Consider the following 23,568-nt stretch of genomic DNA (forward strand, 5'->3'; position numbering starts at 1 on the left):
TCATCTGCGAGTGAGCTGCTTCAAGGCCTTCAGCGATTTTGCCATCACGGGAGCCACTCCTGTGAATATACAGAACAAACACTCCACATGACAAACAAACCACAGTAAGAGTCCATTCTAATATATACACAGGTTTAAAGGGTATACTTGTAGGTGGGGGAATTTAGCATAATTTTCATTAAAAATGCTGCATTAACTTTAGTATTGGAAGATTTTCACCCCTTCACATAAAAATAAAACCTATAAAAAAATTAAAAAAATACAAAAAGTTATAAATGAAATAAAATAATGATAAAAGAGAATAATAATAAAAGCTATACAGTTAAATAAAAACTAAACTAATAAGAAAATCTATAAATAAAGAAAAATACAATAAAATAAAAAAGGCAATAAAATAAAATACATATGCTACAAATTATAACAAATACAATAAATATAAACAATTTAACTTTTAATCTTTTGCGGGTCTTGGTTTTGGCTGGAGTTGTTGTTGGAAGCTTTTGGAGGTTCACTTGTAGCTGGATTTGGCCCAGCTCTCATGAGCTTTCACACTACTGTGAGGTGGAGAGAGAGTTTTGTGCTAAAATACATTCAGATGACAGATTTGCACTCTGAGGACAAGCTACCGTGCAGGTAATTTACATTACAATTTAAGTACGTAACTTGAAATACAGGAAATACAATTTAATTTGCATGCATTTCCACACGGCTACTGTATGTAAATCATTGTTCTATTAATAATATACACAAACAGTCTAAAGTTTGTACAGATTTAACTGAATTTGTTTCTCGTGATCTTAAAACACCTTTTGATCTTTGAAGCATTTTAAGGCTTATGCTTAAATGCTTGATTAGTTTTGTACACAGTTATAAATTGTGCCTTCAAATGAGTTTCTTTACAAATATTTCTTTCAAAATGGTGAAGGGAAAAAGCAGCCAAAAGTGTCCAGAATACATGAGAAATCCTTTAAGGTGACACTAGCTAAAAATAGGGATGCTCCGATTGATCGGCCACCAATCGAAATCAGCCGATATTCACGTCCTATGACAAGATCAGTGATCGGTAATTTAGCCGATCGCATAAACCGGTCGCTCGTGTTGCAAAAGACGCCAGCAGCACTGTCATAACATCACGGAGTATGGGAAATACTGGCATAGTGTTGAAAGACAACAAACTTGATTCAGCAGTTAAGAACGATACAGTGGGAGAGGTATGGCCAATATGAAAAGTTTGTGTACTGTACTGTTAATGTGACGTTTCACATGCGACAAGCCAAAGGGAAAACAGCACGAGCTGTGAAACGGTCATTATTATTGTTCATGGCGGCAGCTTTTCAGTCTCCGCTGTACATAAGCATCTCAGTAATAACCCCTAAGATACCATAATGTATTAAATATTATGCAAAAATAAAACAGAAATAAAAAAGGAATAATAATTATATGAAATGACAACAATGAATCAATAACCAAAAATGTCACATTAAGTTTAATTGCACTTCTGGGTTATCAGTTTGTCTTCAGTTTGACACCAAGCTTAATTTTTTATATGGTTATCTATTTTAATATAGAGAACGTTTTGTTAGCCTACACTAAGGGTACGTTTACACGACAACGATGTACTAAAACGGATTGGCGATGTCACTTTGTAAAGCAACACTACGCGCCTGCACACATAAGCATTCTTCCACAGAGCAGTGAATACAAACAATGAAGATGGCGAAAGCATCGAACAATTTTGTCTGGACGGACGATGAGGTTGCTTTATTACTACAATTACTTTGCTGGAAAAATGTCAATAAACTCAAAATCTTGAGCAGCACAAACACAGTTCTGTAGTCTGCCATTGTAGGTTTGAAGTACTCGCACACATGCCTATAGGCTGAACTCTCAAGATTATTCAATAAACTCTGCTCATTTTTACCATCACTTCATTTCCTGCCTTCTTCTGTATTCCCCCTGCTGACTCTTGGGCTGGTAGGAGAGTAAGTTAACATAACAAGCTGTTGATGTTGACTGGTTTTGGATATCAGACAGAACTCTGATATATGGATATCTTCTGACGGAGAGAGAGGTCTTGTGTACACTGGATCTAACATGCATTTTCACTGCCTCATGTTTATATATTCTAAGCATATCATTGAATACTGTACATGGCATCACATCTCTGTCTATAGGCTATATACATAAGCGCTGGGTGAATGAATTGCAGGGTAAAGGCACATCAAATAAAATTAAGCAAATAAATAAATAACATTTAAAATACAAATAAATTTTTCCCATCTGAATCCATACATTAATTTCAAGATTTTCAAATTGCAGGTTCTGCCTACTGTACAATGTTCACACTCCATACAAAACTCTCCAAATGAATAAATTGTTGATTGTTATTTGCACAGACACCAGTATTCATATTGATAATTATACATCTCAAATTGATGCCTATCAATCCATTATTCTTTATATAACACGTAATACGCGTGTGCATGACGTCATCATTTTCACAAATTCGCGTTTTTGTATGTTTACACAGAGACGATAATGGCATAGTTTTCAAAAATGTGCACTTTGAAACCCGTTTTCAAAAGTTTGCGTTTTCAGGCCCCAAAACACCGTTGTCATGTAAACGAACAGCCAAAACGCATAACATTTTAAACGTCGTCGTGTAAACAGCCCCTAAGTCTTGTTTAAAAAAAAAAAAAAAAAACTTTAAGACTTTTAAACTTTTTAAACTAGGCAAAGAGATATTACAGGGAAGAGGAAAATTCAATTAATAGTGACAGTGTGCAGAAAGTTTACATATAGCCAGTTATGACAGAGATCTTGATAAAAGGTGGAATTATCGGGATCGTATCGGCCGATCAGGTGACAAGAAAAACGGTGATCTGTATCGGCTGTAAAAATCCTGTTCGAAACATCCCTATGAAAAATCTATCATTAACTTACTCGTTATGACTTTCTTCCATGAAACACAAAGGAGATGTGTTTCAATCATCATTCACTTCTAAACTCAGCAAAAAAAGAAACATCCTCACTTTTAACTGCTTTATTTTCAGTAAACTTAACATGTGTAAATATTTGTATGAACATAAAAAGATTCAACAACTAAGACATAAACTGAACAAGTTTCACAGACATGTGACTAACAGAAATGGAATAATGTGTCCCTGAACAAAGGGGGGGTCAAAATCAAAAGTAACAGTAAGTATCAGTACTGCAGTGCATCTCCTCCTCATGGACTGCACCAGATTTGCCAGTTCTTGCTGTGAGATGTTACCCCACTCTTCCACCAAGGCACTTGCAATTTCCCAGACATTTCTGGGGGGAATGGGCCTAGCCCTCACCCTCCGATCCAACAGGTCCCAGACGTGCTCAATGGGATTGAGATTCAGGCTCTTCGCTGGCCATGGCAGAACACCGACACTCTTGCAGGAAATCACGCACAGAACGAGCAGTATGGCTGGTGGCATTGTCATGCTGGAGGGTCATGTCAGGATGAGCCTGCAGGAAGGGTACCACATGAGGGAGAAGAATATCTTCCCTGTAGAGCACAGCGTTGAGATTGCCTGCAATGACAACAAGCTCAGTCCGATGATGCTGTGACATACCGCCCTAGACCATGACGGATGCTCCACCTCCAAATCGATCCCGCTCCAGAGTACAGGCCTCGGTGTAACACTCATTCCTTCGACAATAAACGCGAGTCAGACCATCACCCCTAGTGAGACAAAATCGCGACTCGTCAGTGAAGAGCACTTTTTGCCAGTCCTGTCTGGTCCAGCGAAGGTGGGTTTGTACCCATAAGCGACGTTGTTGCTGGTGCTGGTGATGTCTGGTAAGGTCCTGCCTTACAACAGAAGAAACTATTAATTTCTATAGTCTAAGGACGTGATTGAGTAGAATATCTAAGTTGTCATCTAATTACAGTAATTCCGACTTGACCTGAACACAGCATTAGTAATTTTTGCAACCTAGTCTCATAGAATGAAAATTACTAGAACTACATTTTTGCAAACAGAGTTTTACGTGCCTCATTCTACGTCTTGTCACAGTTTCCTAGTGAAATGAACACTAGAGGCGCTACAAGAACTGTTCATCAGGGAACACTTATTTTACACACTATTACTCACACACAGCTATGTTATATCGAAAATCTTTTATTCGAACGCAACATTTGAAAAATTATACATTTTTACACTCATATAATAGACCCATCCAGAGTTTTTAAAATCAAATTTAAGACTTTGACCTTTTTTTAAGACATGAATAACTAAAATTAATACCGTATGCCCATACAAAACAAATCCACACAATTTCAAAATAAATCACACATCACAGATTCTTTTAAGCAGGCTGGGGCACACATTTAACAAGGCCTTAGAACTTGTAACACTGCTTATCAGCTAAACAGTGTATCTGCTAGTTTAGAATACTCAAGATGTTTTCCACATATATACATTATACACATCATATTAAAATTGGTTTATGTACCAATATATCAAAACTAGAATTAGGATAATTCTTTAAATAAATTTATTGTAATGCTTAGTTCTACCATGTGTGATCTGTGCAAATGACAATAAAATAACTTAAGGCTTATGACTATAATTTTTAAATGTGATATATTGAATGCATTTAAAAAAATTCCTTCCTGTGACAGGGCGGTCCAGACAGAGGCTACAAAAAAATCCAAACTGAATTAAATCCCAGAAACAGATTACTGTGCAACCAAAATACCAATAATAAAACCTGTGCATAACACATGACTTAACAATAAACAAGCCTGTAATACACTGGGGACTCTTATTTTGAAATGTCTGTACTTCACTGCTTCTAGCTGCTCATTCAAACAGATAAGGGAAATTAAATATGCACTCTTATGTTCATCAAGGTATTACAATACAAACACTTTAAAGTAAACATTGTAATAATTTATCAACAGTAGATCATCAGTGGTCGCTTGTCACAAATGGTCTGGTATTCATTGATGGCGAAACACTCTGAAGCTGCTAGAAACATTGAAACTCAAATTCCCCACATGCTTTTTAGTATGAAGCCCACAGCGCATGCAGACAATTCATTTATTAAATTAAATCGTACCCTTCTGAAATTTAAAAAAAATCACATTAGGGCCATATCGCCATCCTGGTCTTTACAACAGCAAATTTAAGACCTACTTAAATGATACTCAAGACTTTTGGTAAACCATTTAAGATATGTAAGAGTTTTTATGACCTTAAATTTTAGAAAACTGAATTTAAGACTTTAAGCACCCGCAGTAACCCTGCTATCTATATTAACACACTAATTCTAGTGTAATTAGCTTCTGCAGCAGCTCACCTGATAGTGTTGGACTTCAGACTCAGAAGACTGTAGTTCAAGCTCTGTCAATGACGCAAGCTGACACGTGAGATGAAAGTGATACAGAACCAATACGATATGATGTGGTTGCTTCAGAAAATGTGCTTTTCATGTTACATTTGCTTTTAAGACACTATCGGTTAAGTTTAGGTGTTGGTTTAGGGAAAGGATGTCTGTTTTATCAACCTCTCATTTGCTTTTAGAACACTATTGGTTAGGTTTTGGCTAAAGTTTTATGCTAGGGAAGTATGCTTTACTCATTAAAACCTCCATCTAAAATTCATCTAAAAAACCTCGCCTAATTACGACACCATTTCACTTGCTTTTGGTGCCCCCTGTTGGACATTTCACTGAGAAACTGCAGCCAAATGTGTAATACAGCACGTAATTTTGGTTTTCAAAAACTTGGCCATGGCCACGTAATTTTTACGAGCTCATGCTGTGTTTTTTGGTTGTTGAGCAACATTGCAAATTATAAAGAATTTAACTGGTATCAGCTAGTTTAAGACTCCAAACACATCTCATCAAATCAGAATTTAGATTCACAACTATCTATTATATAGTGCTCCTGTTTTGAGTCTTTGGTTTAACTCATAATGTGAACAAACCAAACAGCAAATCTGGAATATCTAGTAAATTTAATGCACAGTGTTTACACTCTTCGGGAAATCAGCCAACCAATGTCTTTTAAGCCGGTGCCACACTAGCCGATTTTCAGCGATTTTCAGGCATAACATTTACATAATCACTGGCCAGCAGGTGAGAGACGGAGCGCATAATAGCATCTTCCAGAGGGAGGTCGTTAAACACTCCCTGCTGAGTTAATGGCTGTTTCTCAATGTGCATTCTTTTGTGTTCTTACTTTCTCATGGACTCATTCTATGTCATCATCCACTGCCGAAGTTCGATTCCAATCCTCAAGAATGCAAGTACCGAGAATGCAAAAAATTACCTGGATGTGTCCTCGAAATCGAGGATGCATTGGATGGTGACTTGTAGGCAAGAACTCGGTACTACGATGGCAGACGAAGGACATTTATTGTTTTGTTTTTTCCTCGAGAGCTTCCCGCTGTAAGCTCTGATTGCTTGTGAGAGTCATTATACTCAGTCAACATTTGTTGTTTTTTTGGACATCATTTTAATACAGTATTAAACATGGAGAAAACGAGTGGTTACAGACTTTATTCTTTTAACATATCTCTAGTCCTGCAAAACCTCTCTGGTGTGATGATATTAATGCTGTCACTGGTGTGATAATGCCAAAAGTTATCTCACTGGACTGAAATGTGATATGATGGTTAATTGCGCAACAGGAAGATCACATCACATCTCAAATCTCGCAATAGATGCATTCTACGTCCTCCTGTCCTTCCGAGTTTGTTCTGCCAAGGTAGCTAGGCAAGACTGGTCTTCAAAAGAACACAAGTCCGTTCCCTGCATTCTTAGAATTGAGAAACACCCAATAGCTCTGACATCTGGGAAGGCAGATCAAACTTGTAAGAAAAAACTCTTGATGTTGCAGTCTTGTCAGGTGACCAATGAGCTTCTTTTACTGAGAAACTGAGAAGACATCATGCTGATATGAACCTTTTTCATCAGTAAACCATGGTGATTCTGTCACCAAGCGTTTTTTCTTAGATTCAAATGATTAATAAAACCAGAAAGAGGAGGCAGGATGATCTGTTTGTTGAACATAGTAAACTCTTTACTCACTGAAAGCAGCATATGGATTATCGAGGGGATTAAAACACACATTCACAAGGCAAAGTTACTCCATGAATCACATCCTAAATTACTAAAAATGTTTGTTCACTTAGTACTCCCATTATGTCAGCAAGTTCCACGTGACAGGAAATTAGAGAGCTAGTCGGGGGGGGGGGTCAGTATGTCTGTCACCCCTCCACCATTCTGAATCGACAAGTGTGCCACTGCAAAACAGTCGGTAAGTGTGGCACCCTCAGCCAAAATAGAGTTGTTTGGAGTCGGCTAATGTGACGCTAGCTTTAGTTGACTCTGAACATTACAACTGAGATAATCAGAAAAGTATTTTATTGCACACTTCACCTAGAAAGCAATTACCTTTGGGTTTGCCTGAGTGAGCAGAGACGATGCTCTCTGTAAATTGTTAGATTTTTCTATCTCTCTCCTGAGACATGCGCAGGTATATCTCTCTCCAGGATTCATACTCCTCTAGCTGAGCATTCCTGAAGTCCCTCTTACAATCTCCCACAGGTGGTCTGCCACACCAATATACACCTGTCACAAACAGAACCACACACTACATATGCTTCCATCATTGTTGCGAATTTAAAGTTGTGAAAAATTTTAATAATTGACAAAAAAAATATTTTCGGACTCAAATCAGTTTAGGTTTTTGTAGTGTGAACAGGACAAAAATCACATAAATTCAGATTTGAACAAGCCTGATTTAAACCACATTCGTATGTGGTATAAAATCCAATTGAAAACAGATTTCTGTTACATTAACATTTGAATGTTAAGCCTGAATGGTGAGATCAGATTCCATGTTTTTTCGCCATTTGTTGTGCACGACGGGTTGTTACATCAGGTTTTGTGATAAGACATCTACTGCGTTTCAGACGACAAATACACAGGGCACTTTAAAGGGAAAACAATAATGATGGCCTTGCTGTAGAATCATTAGAAACAGAATTTTCAATAACAATAACTTAAAAAGTGAGTTTAAAATGACATTACACCTTCCAGCCCTCCGAAACTGTCACAATGGAAGGTAAAGTATTTGAGAACAAGGCGTTGGGAAGTCCAAATCCCTTAATTTAAATAAAACTAAAACAGAATAAAAAAATTACAAAAAGTATTCACACCCTTCGTAATTCCTAGGTTAACCTTGCTCAGGTGCAAGATATTGTCCTAAAACATCAAATTTGTTGCACTAGTCTCCACTAGTGTTGGAAAAAAATGGATCAGCTGCTTTCAATTCATTCTACCCTAAGAGCATAAATACTTTCCCTCTCTATAAGATCAAAATCAGATCACTGTATGGTTGGATTTTCCTTTGAACAAAAAAAAAAAACGAAGACAAAAGAGCATTTAAAACAAGTGAGGGATGTAATTGTTGAGAAACACAAATCTTAGGATGGATACAAGGCCATTTCAAAAGTAATGAACATACATCAGAGCTCAGTGCAGTCCATCATACAGAAGTGGAAGAAATATTAAACTACAGTCACTCTGCCTAGGGCAGGCTGACCCCCCCAAACTCAGTCAGCAAACAAGAATAACATGTCAGAGACGCTACTGCAAAACCAACCATCACTCTGAGTGAGCTACAGAAGCCAGTAGCTGCAAATGAATATAATGTCCATGGCTCAACAATCTCAAAACTATTACACAAAAAGGGGCTGCAGTGGCTAGGAAGAAGACTTTGCTGAAAAAAGCACATGCTTGCCCATAAAGACTTAGCAATACGCCACTTGGAAGATACAGTAAAGATTTGGCAGAAGGTCTTGTGGTCTGATGAGACTAAAGTGGAACTTTTTGGCTTAAAAACTAAACGGTATGCATGGCGCAAATCTAACACAGCACATCAGCCACATAACACCATCCCCACAGTGAAACACTCTAGTGATAGCATCATGCTATGGGGTTGATTTTCAGCAGCAGGGCAATCTTGTGCTGCAACTTCACTGTTCAGTGATTCACAAATAAAAAAAACAAGTTGAATAACTCAATCTCAGGTTGTGCAAATCATTTGTGTGAAATAATGTTGGGGGCTGAGTTCTTTTTCAAGGCACTGTATATATTATAATGCAGCCAAAGCAGTGCAAACCTCTTTTATAATAATACAGACATTGGCTTTACCCACCCAAAGAGATGCGCTTAGGTGTGTAGTAAATGTCTCACGAATAAGGGATGCTTGAGTATTTTGAGTGCTTCAATACGGGATCCCAGCTAAAATGGGGCAGTTGTTAACCCAAGCAGCAACAAACATTGCATATGCCACCTTTCCCGTTTTTTTATGCAGCTGTCTGTGACAAATGGGTTCATATTCAAATACTGTCCTCATGAAAAGCATAATCAAATGGCAAAACATCCATTGCTAAACTCTTGAATTTAAGCTGTTGATTATAGGCTTAGAACCTGACTGTTGCTCTCTATAAAACAAGGAATGTGTTTTAAGAGAGCAAATGGGGTCAGTTCTGATTTTATGTTGACCCAAAGATAAAACATCTTCCATTGCTCTGCCTTGACACACAGAGTTTTCATTATTCTCACAACAGAAAAAACCAGTTAACCTCTTACTGGATTATACTCCTCAATGCAGAGAAGCTGCTCAGGAGTGCAGCACTCTAGAACCGGCTCTAAAATGTCAAATGGCACACCTCCGATTTCATAGAGAGCTGCAAGACAGCTGATATCAGTCTTTAAGACCAACCAACCGCACCTCATACTATCAAAAAACAATATCATAATGTCAGGTTACATACAGTCTATGTTGTTCTGCAGCGCTCGAATGCATTGCTGGTACAGTGACATCATGGTGGGCTGGTATGTGGTTTTACTACCAGAGTACACCTGCATCTTATTCTTCAGCCTTTGACCGATGAGGACTGGAGCCTCTTCACAAACGACCACAACCATTGAATTATTTGAGTTTTGTTCATCCAAATTTCAAGCATTAAAAGGTTCAAAATAGACATGAAAATGTCCAGTAGAAGAGAAGTTCTGACCCACCTTTCTTTTCAATGAAGTAATGATACTGAGAAATGTCTTCACATTCAGGAAAACTTGTTGGCAGAGGAACATTAAGCAAGTCCATAACTGAGTGCTCAGGAGCCTGGAGTTAAAAGAATAGTTCACACAAAATTGTAATTTTATCGTTTACTCACCCTCATATCGTTCCAAACCCATAAGACTTCTGTTGAAAACAAAGTGAATACGATTGCGAATAATGTTGATCATCTCCTAACAAGGCCACATGTCAAAGTCTGGGTAGATTAGATGGTAAGCTAACAATCAGTTCTCATAGTGAACGTGTTGAATGCAGAAGAAAAGACCTGAGCGACTTAGATGAGGGCCAAATTGTTATGGCCAGATGACTGCAGTGGTGAGTACCTACTGACAGTGGTCCGAGGAGAGACAAACCACAAACCGGCAACAGGGTTTTGGGTGCCCAAGGCTCATCGATGTGCGAGGGCAACGAAAACTATACCATCTGGTCCGAACTGACAGAAAGTCTACTGTGGCACAAGTCACAGAAAATTTTAATGATGGTTCCGGGAGGAATGCGTCACAACACACAGTGCATCGCATCCTGCTGCGTATGGGGCTGCGTAGCCACAGACTGGCCAGGGTGCCCATGATGACTCGTCCACCATCGAAAGTGCCTACAATGGGCATGCGAGCGTCGGAACTGGACCTTGGAGCAGTGGTCTGATGTCCCATTTTCTTTTTCATCACATGGACGGCCGTGTACTTGTGTGCCATTTTCCAGGGGAAGTGATGGCACCAGGATGCACTGTGGGAAGACGACAAGCAGGTGGAGGCAGTGTGATGCTCTGGGCAATGTTCTGCTGGGAAACCCTGGGTCAGACCATTCATGTGGATGCCAATTTGACACGCCCCACCTACCTAAACATCGTTGCAGACCAGGTACACCCCTTCATGGCAATGGTATTCCCTGATGGCAGTGGCCTCTTTCAGCAGGATAATGTGCCACTGTACACATTGTTCAGGAATGGTTTGAGGAACATAATGAAGAGTTCAAGGTGTTGACCTGGAAAATTCCCCAGATCTCAATCCAATTGAGCATCTGTGGGATGTACTGGACCAACAAGCCTGATCCACTTCGGCTCCACCTCACAACTTACAGGACTTGAAGGATCTGCTTCTAAAGTCTTGGTGCCAGATACCACAGGACACCTTCAGGGGTCTTGAGTCCATGCCTCGTGGGTTGGCGCTGTTTTGGCGGCACGTGGAGGACCAACAGCACATTAGGCAGGTGGTCATAATGTTTTGGCTCATCAGTGTATAGCCTATAGTTAAGACTCAAGCATTTCAATTTCATAACAAAATTCCAACAAATTGAATTGTGAAAAGTTAAAACTTAAAATATTTAGGTTTTATTCATTTTATTTTATTAAAGATTACTCAATTCAATCTGATGGAATTTTGTTATGAAATGGAAATAAGTAAATCATAGCACCTTTTCCCCTTTGGAGCTTGACAGCCCCAGTCCCCATTCAAATTAATTTTATAGAAAGAAGCGGCATATTTTTTTCAGAAATTCCCCTTTTGTGTCCATACGAATATGAAATGACATAGAAGCGAGTATCACAGAATATTCATTTTTGGGTGAACTATTCCTTTAAAAGATAGAAATAAACATCCACACCACACAACTAAATTATTATTTCTTTTTATTTGAAGTACCTTTGTTAGTGTGTCTTCTGTCACAGCTTTGCTCATTTACACACGAGATTCCTGAACTTGCGAGTTCACTTTGTGGGCAGTTTTCAGTTTCTTTGGATTCTTATCCGAACTGAAGCTTTTTTTGCATTTGGGGGGCTCAAAATTGTAGCTCAGGTAGGCTTCGAAAGACATGGAGGGTGTTTCAAAGCCATCCTCATTCTGCTTGTTAGTCTCAATCACTTCAAATTATTCTTTTCTTCTTTTTATCTTTTTTGCCTGTGTCTCCACTCTTTTCTCTCTGTGTTTCAGTTGATTTTAAAGAAGTCACTTTTGAAAACATCTTTGGAACCCTCTCAGTCTCTTCCTTTTCACACTTTGGCTCAATGCTGATTGTCTTTCCCTTCCCATGGCCTGAGCCGTGAAACCGCGAGCCTTGATTCGAAATGTAATCTTTTTTTGGCTCATCCTTTTTCTCACCATTCACACAGATTTTGGATTTACTGTTTTTTTTTTTTTTTTTTTTTTTTTACTTTTAATGTCCATGTTCAATGATGTTTTCCTCTCAGAGCCATTTTTGGGCTTTTTTCTAGAATTGGTACTTTCTGAAAGATAGCCGTTTTCTCGTTTACACTTTTCATCCACTTCTTTGTTATACTGTTAATTTTGGGAAGAGTCACCAGGCTGTTCACAGCTTGCACTGGAATAAAATAAAGTGGAGACTAGGAGTATGCCACATGGAAAAGTCATGTGTATGCACTCCAAAAAATATTTTAGCCTACAGTTCCTATAAAAATGTATTTTATTTTTTTTAAAAGACCGTGTCAAAATCTTAGAATATTGATCAGGGAAGCCATCAAGAGGCCAAAAGGCAACTTTGAAGGATTTACAAGCCCTTATGTCTGTGCATGTGACAACAATCTCCCAAGCGTTACACAAAGCTGGCCTGTATAGCAGGGTGCCAAGAAAGAAACCTCTTCTGAAAAGGTGCCACACTATGTCTCATTGGAGGATTCTGATGCTATGTGGCCAAAAGATTTATGGTCAGTTGAGACAAAAACTGAAATTTTTGGACTGAACTGCAAGCGCTGTTATCTGTAATATTTGGAGAAAACCAAACACAGCACACCACCCAGAACATACCATACCTACAGTGAAGCATGGTGGTGGCAACATTATGTTTTGGGGATGTTTCTCTTCAGCGAAACATCCATTTTGGATGCTGCCATAGTACACCCAAATTCTTGAGGAATATCTGTGGCTCTCTACTCGACAACTGAAGGTGGGCAGGTGGTTCACCTTTCAGCACGACAATGACCCGAAACACACCGCCAAAAAAAAAAAAAAAAAAACAGCAATGCAGTGGCTTAAGGTTAGGAAGGTTAAAGTCCTTGAGTGGCCAAGTCAGAGCCCTGACCTAAATCCAATAGAAAACCTATGGATGGACTTGGAGAACAGTCCATCGCTGCTCACCTCGCAATTTGACTTCACTTGAACTTTTCTGCAAGGAAGAACATCTTTAATACATTTTTGGAACCGTTGCTTTTTTTCTGTTACCTGAGTATTGTAAGGCACAATTTATAAATAAAGCTGGGGGAAAAAATTGGATTTCAGGCTGAAAGACAAATAAGTGACTATTTCTATGATCATCATATGGGTATGATGATTTTCTACATGCACTGTATTTTTAAGATTTACACATTTCAAATTCAAAACACAACTCCATTAAATTAATAAAACATGTCAATTTCATATTTTTAATAAAATGTTATGAAATGTTATGCATAAATCTTAAGATAATTTTTTGGAGTGTAAATTCAGTGGCCCTTAAAAAGTCAATTATGCCCAGTTTATTTCCACCAAAACGAAAGACTCTGAGGAATTAATATTGTAGTCAATAAATATTTAAAAAACAACACACACACACACACACACACACACACACACACACACACACACACACACACACACACACACACACAATTTTTGAATAATGTACAGATTTTGCTCTTATGGAACGAAATTGGTACTTTTATTCACCAAAGTGGCATTCAACTGATCACAATGTATAGTCAGGACATTAATAACGTGAAAAATTACTGTTACAATTTAAAAAAAATAAAAATTCAGAACTTCTTAAACTACTTTAAGTTCTCATCAAAAAATCCTCCACGTGCAGCAATGACAGCTTTGTAGATCCTTGACATTCTAGCTGTCAGTTTGTTCAGATACTCAGGTGACATTTCACCCCACGCTTCCTGTAGCACTTGTCATAGATGTGGCTGTCTTGTCAGGCACTTCTCACGCACCTTACAGTCTAACTGATCCCACAAAATCTCAATGGGGTGAAGATCCATAACACTCTTTTCCTGTTATCTGTTGTCCAATGTCTGTGTTTCTTTGCCCACTCTAACCTTTTCTTTTTATTTATTCTGTTTTGAAAAGTGGCTATTTCTTTGCAATTCTTCCCATAAGGCCTGCACCCCTGAGTCTTCTCTTTACTGTTGTACATGAAACTGGTGCTGAGCGGGTAGAATTCAATAAAGCTGTCAGCTGAGGACATGTGAGGTGTCTATTTCTCAAACTAGAGACTCTGATGTACTTATCCTCTTGTTTAGTTGTACATCTGGCCTTCCACATCTCTTTCTGTCCTTGTTAGAGCCAGTTGTCCTTTGTCTTTGAAGACTGTAGTGTACACCTTTGTATGAAATCTTCAGTTTTTTGGCAATTTCAAGCATTGTATAGCCTTCATTTCTCAAAACATTGATTGACTGATGAGTTTCTAGAGAAAGCGCTTTCTTTTTTGCCATTTTTGATCTGATATTGACCTTAAGACATGCCAGTCTATTGCATACTTTGGCAACTCAAAAACAAATACAAAGACAATGTTAAGCTTCATTTAATGAACCAAATAGCTTTCAGCTGTGTTTGATATAATGGCAAGTGATTTTCTAGTACCAAATGATCAATTTAGTATAATTACACAAGGATAAGGTGTTGGAGTGATGTCTGCTGTCTAGATTTGATAAAATATGACTTTTTTCAAATAGTGATGGTGCTGTTTTTTACATCAGTAATGTCCTGACTATACTTTGTGATCAGTTGAATGTCACTATGGTAAGTACCAATTTCCTTCCGAAAGAGCAAAATCTGAACATTTTCAAACTTTTGGCCACCATTGTAATATATAAATATATATATATATGATGTAATGCAATGACATTCATAGATTAATGGGATAGTTCACACAAAAATATTTATTCTTTCATCCTCTTTTCTCACCCATGTGTTAATGATTTTTTTTCTTCTGAGAAACACAAAGGGGGGAATTATATAATAGCATCGCTGGCTGAATTAAATAGATAAAATTACCCTGATGTCACACCACAGGCAAGCACGCTTCCAGGTTCTTTTGAGCAGCAGATTGTAGATATGGGCAGTGCTGCATTTTTAATTATCTTTTAATCATATGCAATAATGTTTATGATAATAAAGTCATTATAAATGCATATATTTGGTTAACAATGAAGAAATGTGTAGGTTCTTCCTGAACTATTGACAAAACCAGTTTTAACTAAATTCAGTAGGACTGTATGATTATGATGGACATATACAGGTTTGTGAATACACATCTGCATATAAAAATAAACTACCATGATACATGCAATATGCATATTTACAGCTTAAACTATTGGTCTACATACAGTGAATAATCATATTTTCTATTAATATCATCATATTGAATATTCAAACTTAATAACAGCCAGATATGATTGAACAAGTTTCTTACTGCAGCCAAAATAAATGCAAAGACACTTTTAGAAGTACTGTAAATTTGTTTTTTAGAAGTACTACATTTTTACAAGCAACACAAACAGTAGCCTATGTGCTGAAGTGGTGGAGAAGGCTTCCCATAAGATCTTACTTGGTGGTATAAGATCATTAGATCACATTTGACCTATTAGTCACAGCAATTGCAGTTTGTAAATTAAAAACAGGCATTTGTGATCAGAGTTTTTGCAATTTCTTTGTGAAGAGTAACAATCTACTAACAACAGCTGCAGAGCAGTCTTATTAGAGCAATATTATCTTATTATAAATCATATTAATACTAGAAGTCTTATTAAAACAGACGCGCTAACTAACAGTGATGTGATCCATGAAATTTCATAAATTGTAAAATCCTGATCCACCAATCCCGATGGAAATTTAAAGAAGCCCAAATCTTCAATAATCTTTCAGAGACAGGGTGTTTCAACCCCACAAACGGCACTTTTTGGGCATTTTCAGCTTAGGCAATTTTAGCGAATCTCCAACTGATAGCAGTACTTTCCTGCGGTGAAAGAAAGCCAAGCATCTGTTTGTAAACAGTAACTTCATCTTTCTAATGATGTTTGGTCTTGAGACACGCAAGAACTAATGAGATTTAATGTTTTCGACATAGCTACCATATTGGATTTCAGAGCTGTATATTGAATTCAGCCAACGGGACATTCATTAAATTATTTCTCTTGTATTCTGCAGAAAAAAAAAATTTAATATGGGTTTGAAACAACGTGAGGGTGAGCAAATAAATGACATAATTGTAACTTTTGTGTAAACTATTCTTTTAAGTGTAACTTAAGTATCTAAATACTTTTTAGGTCCACTGTACATGATTCAAATATAAAAAAAATGGCTCAGTGGATTTGCCATATATAATGAGATACCTTAAAGAGCCTTTTGGAACAAGTGTTTTCCAGCGATTAACCAATATTTTCACCAATTTTCCACCCTCATCATGCTTCCTAAAGGAGTTAACGACTTTCCCAATTCTAGTTTCCCACAGAGATTGAAAACATAATATGAATATTGAAACTTTACATACTTATCAAAGCACTCGCTAAAGGATAGAATAAGCGGTCTCTTACAGCCAGAATTTCAAGTGTTATGTCTAGTTGTTCAAGTTTCTTCAAGATTTTCAGCAGCTGAAACAGAAAGAGTAAAGGTCAATTTAAAGTAAAGGCTGGGCAAAATTAATCTCCATTTAAATTCATGAGTTGGAATTTGAATTGAATTGGCCACACCCTACAGATTTTAAACTGAGTGCAACAGTCAGGTTCCAGAAGTAAGTAGGGCAATTGATCATTATAAACATTTTTAAGACAGACATACCATGAGCGCTGAGGTTATTAAATGATGGTTGATGCTCCTGTTGAAGCCATCAGTCTACATTATTTCAATGTCATTTAAAAACAAAAATCGGGTTAGGAGAATTTATGATCAAAAACTACAATATCCATGATCCTGAAGAGAAAAGATCCAGCAATCAGAGAATCAGTGTCAACAAAGAGAGTTGGTCTCAATACACTCTAATGCTGCGTTCCATTCATGTCGGATATGGGATATTCCTACTTGACTTCTCTGATCTCCAACCATAAAAGCATTCCATTGCCAGGTGCTCGGAAGAAACTGTAATGCTCCCGTTATCTTAGCAGGGGTTCGACTGTCACCAGAGATGTCTCCTAAAAACTCAATTCATAAACAATCTGCAACGCTAGCACTTATGCTACAGGTGTAAGATTATCAAAAGAGAGTATAATTTACCATGCTTTATACACCTCATTCTGCAGCCGTTTGTTAAATAAGCTTTAATATCATGTAAGGTAGGAACTTTGAGTCATTTATCGATTTTATTTAATATAAGGGCCACTGGGGGATGCATCAGAAAGGGCATCCGGCGTAAAACCTGTGCCAAGTCAAATATGCGGATCACGGATGGTCCTCTGTGTTGACCCCTAATGGGAGCAGCCAAAAGAAGATTTAGTAAAAGGGAATGTTTTTCCCTTACTTTGTATATCTCCCTGAGTGCCGACATTTTTGTGTGATGTCACACACCTGCATCTCGGTGAAATCATAGTTGAAATTTCCACAAGAGTTTCCAAGTTGAAATTCCAACTTCAAGTGGCGTTCCATTGGATTGTTCCTTGTAGGAACTTGGAAAATCCGACCTCCCGATTTGACTGGAATGCAGCATAATTACTTATATATGTGTATCTGAATATTTTGCAATAATCTTAATATTCTTTCTATACTTCTAATTGACAACTTAAGTTTTATATTTTTCCATTGTTTTTATTTTGATTATGTCATTCACAATTAGGGTTGCAACTGACAATTATTTTGATACTCAATTAATCTAAAGATTATTAGAACAATTATTCGACTATTCTGCGATTATTGCAACGATTAATCATTAGCTCTTAACCGATTATTCAGCTTGTGCCTTGACTTATAAAGCTGTATTAAACGTTCTTACTGACAAAAAAGAGGACAAAATCATCTTTTAAAAATACCTCTAAATGAAAATCACTGAATTAAAGGGGGAAAAATACTTCTTAAGTTTAATTCAGTAAAGAAATTCACTGCAAAAAATCCTATTGTTATCAAGTGTTTTTGTCTTGATTTCCATTTAAAATTGTCTAAAAATCCTTAAAAACAAGATACATTTACTTGAGAAGCAACCTAAAAGATATTTAGACTTGCTTTAAGAGAATGTATCTTAAATATAAGTGTATTTTTCCACTTGGTTATACTTCTGCGAGTACAGTAAAGACAAAATATACTTATATTCAAGATCTGTTCTCTAAAAGCAAGTCTAAATATCTTATATGCTGCTTCTCAGGTGAATGCATCTTTTTTTAAAGGGTTTTTAGATATTTTAAAATATTTGTATTTTTAATATTATATTCAACATTCTCTGATAAAAAAATGTTTTCTTCTACAGTATAGCTGCTAAAGTAAATGTACATTGTTTTAAAGGAGTTTTAGATATTTAAAAACTCCTTTAAATATCTAAACTGTTCTCTCAACTGTTCACTTCAATCCATCTTTAACTCACATAAAAACCCCCTCTTATTAATAAAGCTGTGTATTGCCAATTTTCTTCATGATAAGAAATGCACAGTGACACATATTTTATGATTCAACAAGTCGCGAGCCATCACGTTATAATCTAGCTGCATTAAGCGTGCGCGCTCGAGGGATGAGCGTCCCATGACAGAGTATGCCTCAGCCGGGTGCAGTTTCAATCTCTCCCTCTTTGATCGGGACATTTGCACAACTCATAGAAGAGTCGCTGACTGCACAGACAAATGCCAGTTTTGGAGTTTGTAGTTATTTACATGATCCGCTTCCGTATTATTTGAACTTTAATACAGCAATAACGCATTAAATATAACTGCATTTAAGATGTAACGCTGAGGTGTTTCCTTTAAAGATACTCGACACGCAAGTCTTGCTTCAGCAGAGCGGCAGCTCCGGCTCCACTTATTCCACAACGAGAGTGCTTCTGTAGTTACTTATTTTGTATTTTTGCATTATAATTCCCTCATACTTTGCAATCTACATCACCTGAAGCTGTTTGGAAAGTTTGGAGTGCATCTTGACCGTGATCTGTGTAATTCTTCCTCTCCTCAGTCAGGCACGAGCTGCAGTGCTGCTCTCACGGGTCATCATTAGAGTTTAATGTGATCTCATGTTACGTTAAATGAGATTAAACGACTATTCGACAACTAAATTTTGTCGACAGTTTTTTTTATTGTCAATAACATCGACTAATCTTTTCAGCCACATTAACAATGCTTCATGGGATTGTAGTTCATACCCTCATGAAAGATTTTAAGTACACAGTCTTGTACCTTTGCCTTTGTCTGATTTTCAAATACATTTTTGCTTTAAATCAAAGTTTGTATCATTAGTTCTGACTAATTATGCATATTAATTGCCGGATATGTAGAATAAAAACAGATTGATTATCTAGTTCAACAAAATTGGAGGAACTATCGACTATATTATTAATATAATATATTGTTTCCAGAAATAACTTATATGTTGTGTGTATGATAATGTGGTAATTTATATTGAATTTTAAATAAAACAAATTATTTGAATACAGTTAAAAATGTATTATTTTTTAATTATTAAAAACAAAAAATACTTGTGTGTACAGTTAAACTACAGTTATTTAAAGTTTAAATGACATTCATAATTCAATTCTGAAAGGTGCACAACCTTCCTCAGGTTACACATAATTATGTTAATGTTTATTTGTCAATCACACAGAAATTCTATAAATGGTAAAAGATGTCCCACCCGCTACATGGCTCACTAAAAAAAATCTAGATTTGCTGAGTGAGCACTCTGGTCAGGCACTATGTATGGGGAAACCTTAGTCATGGCTCTGCCATTTGCAAGGTACTATAAATGGGCAATGCAGTCGCACCCACCATGGTAGTAAAATACCTGATGGCAAGCATGTGCAAAGGAGGGGTCATTGCATGCATTATGGAATCCCATCAAACACAACAATACTTTAATGATAAGCAACCAAACCACATACATATCGCTGGGTAAATTACGTAATTATACAAAGTAACTACCTTAACCACCATACTTCATGGCCTGAATTGACAGACAACCAACATGAGGCAACTGTCATATTATTTATAGAAAAGAGCACCTCTCCACTGCCAAATGCCCCACCATCACCCACTTTCAACAGCTGCTGACCCACAAGCTATTCTATTCAGAGATTCATTACAATTTTCATTTCATTATGAAAATTATAATGATTGTGCACAAGGATATATTTTTTTAAACTAACAGCCCATCATGCCTTACAAAACAGCACCGTGAAGGTGCCAGAAAAACTATAAGACTAGAAATATCATGTCAATTGTTGGTGGCGTTGCAAATGGGTTTATTTTAACTTTGCTTTCAAAGGGTCCTTATAACTGTCACTGCTATGGATTTCAAGTAAGGTTGCTTGAATTCATGTACTTTATTTTTTTTTAATTTTAGGCCCAAGATTGGAAGACTAGAGGCAAGTTGTCTCACTTTTTAATCCATTATTTAAATCAATTTCAGTACAGATATTAAGTCTGGCTAAAAAAATAAAAATCATATTATATATATATATATATATATATATATATATATATATATATATATATATATATATATATATACACTATATTGCCAAAAGTATTCGCTCATCTGCCTTTAGACACATATGAACTTAAGTGACATCCCATTCTTAATCCATAGGTTTTAATATGACGTCGGCCCACCCTTTGCAGCTATAACAGCTTCAACTCTTCTGCGAAGGCTTTCCACAAGGTTTAGGAGTGTGTTTATGGGAATTTTTGACCATTCTTCCAGAAGCGCATTTGTGAGGTCAGACACTGATGTTGGATGAGAAGGCCTGGCTCGCAGTCTTCGCTCTAATTCATCCCAAAGGTGCTCTATCGGGTTGAGGTCAGGACTCTGTGCAGGCCAGTCAAGTTCTTCCACACCAAACTCACTCATCCATGTCTTTATGGACCTTGCTTTGTGCACTGGTGTGCAGTCATTTTGGAACAGGAAGGGGCCATCCCCAAACTGTTCCCACAAAGTTGGGAGCATGGAATTGTCCAAAATCTCTTGGTATGCTGAAGCATTCAGAGTTCCTTTCACTGGAACTAAGGGGCCAAGCCCAGCTCCTGAAAAACAACCCCACACCATAATCCCCCTCCACCAAACTTCACAGTTGGCACAATGCAGTCAGACAAGTACCGTTCTCCTGGCAACCACCAAACCCAGACTCGTCCATCAGATTGCCAGATGGAGAAGCGTGATTCGTCACTCCAGAGAACGCGTCTCCACTGCTCTAGAGTCCAGTGGCGGCATGCTTTACACCACTGCATCCGACACTTTGCATTGCACTTGGTGATGTATGGCTTGGATGCAGCTGCTCGGCCATGGAAACCCATTCCATGAAGCTCTCTACGCACTGTTCTTGAGCTAATCTGAAGGCCACATGAACTTTGGAGGTCTGTAGCGATTGACTCTGCAGAAAGTTGGCGACCTCTGCGCACTATGCGCCTCAGCATCCGCTGACCCCGCTCTGTCATTTTATGTGGGCTGAGTTGCTGTCATTCCCAGTCACTTCCACTTTTATAATACCACTGACAGTTGACTGTGGAATATTTAGTAGCGAGGAAATTTCACGACTGGACTTGTTGCACAGGTGGCATCCTATCACAGTAGCACGCTGGAATTCACTGAGCTCCTGAGAGCAGCCCATTCTTTCACAAATGTTTGTAGAAGCAGTCTGCATGCCTAGGTGCTTCATTTTATACACCTGTGGCCATGGAAGTGATTGGAACACCTGAATTCAATTATTTGGATGGGTGAGCGAATACTTTTGGCAATATAGTGTATATATTTATCAGACGTTACCACTGTTATTGCTCTGGGAAAAAAAATAATTTAAAAATCTTTGTTCAGGGTCAAAAATTATGGGGGACAAAAATGCCTCAAATTCAAAATGCTGGGGCAAAAAATGCCCCCATAATGAAACCCTCTGTTTTAAATTTGTAAACACTAATGTAGATATTAATATTAAATTCTAGACCTGGATATACATATTATGGCATAAAAAATGAGTTGATTTTCATTTCATTTCATGGGTAAGAATTATACTATAATCTCAATCTGTTCAGATGGAGATTTAGATTGATGGTGTGCTGTACATTGGTCATTTTTAGAACAAAATATGGTAATACAGAATAAAAAAATACAGCCTTTTTTTATTCCTCTGAATTAATTTATTTTATGGGTCGTTGGGTATTATTAACAAATATGCACATTTTGATTAAAAAAAAAAATACAAGTACGTTTTTGCTATTCTCTCTCTCTCTCTCTCTCTCTCTTAATTATTATTATTTTTTTTTTTACATCAACCATGTTACCACCATAACTTCCCCCTATTAAAATAATGTACAATTCCAAAAAAACAACAACACATTCTCTCAGGACGTGAACTCCACAAATGCAAGTGTCTCTTATCAATTTATCTTATATTTTGTAAAGTTTGTCAGAAGGGGACCACCTTAAATTGTCATCCCCATTACCATGATTTTGTATAGAACACGAATGATAGTTAAAAGGTTTGTAGAAATATCAGCATTAAATTAATAAATAAATATAAATTTAAACTTTAAAATGTACATTTTGTAATGGCTAAATGAAGTGTAAAACTGCCAACTCTGTTACTTTTTACAAGCATAGCTATATCACAAATTTAGCTTGAGATGGCACAGTGCAATTAACACTAAAAGACTGATAGAATGTTTAATGTTTTTTTTAAATGAAGAAAAAAAAAGGCAAAGATTTCATGGAATTATACATTTATTTTTTGGGGGTGGAAGGTCCTCTTAATTTTATCCATCTTTTGTGCTGTTGTTCTGAATAGCCTACTCTTTATTTAGCCTACATAACCCCCCATTGTGTTTGTATAGGCCTACGTTTAAAAGTATTTCATGCTCCGCAAAAAATCTCAAAGTTCTTCAACTTTTGTAAAACGCGTAAAGCTGCACTCAGTCAGAGATTATTTAGCAGAGACGGAGCGCCCAACGGTCAACGGATGTAGAAAGTACCGCCTTACAGTTAAAAAAGCCAATCACCTTTTAGAGAGACACCACCTGTCAATCAACTCTAAAACGCGCATGCGCATTAGCTATACAAGCTGGGAAAATTGCATTCTTTAGCATAATATGAGGTAAAGAATCACAATTTATGACACCAGTACTGTCAGATTTTATTGCTGATTTGAAATATGTTCTTTGATCGTAATCTTGACCAACTGTTTTTGAGATTTTGGTCTTTCTCCATTCAAGTAGATCGGAGCTGCACTTTCATGACTGGAAATAGCCTCCATAGAGCGTTCCAAAGATGGCCGACAGTGGACTGACTTGCTAGAAAGACTTTGACTCAGTTCCGTTTCGTTCTGGTTGTTTT

At 37.2% G+C, this 23,568-nt stretch overlaps 1 pseudogene; it reads right to left on the reverse strand.

The window, feature by feature from the left end:
* The window catches only part of LOC127412049 (elongin-A-like), a 25,707-nt pseudogene continuing 2,139 nt past the window's right edge, over positions 1–23,568 (reverse strand).

Source organism: Myxocyprinus asiaticus, chromosome 21 (assembly GCF_019703515.2).
Source record: "Myxocyprinus asiaticus isolate MX2 ecotype Aquarium Trade chromosome 21, UBuf_Myxa_2, whole genome shotgun sequence".
Taxonomy (NCBI): Eukaryota; Metazoa; Chordata; class Actinopteri; order Cypriniformes; family Catostomidae; genus Myxocyprinus; species Myxocyprinus asiaticus.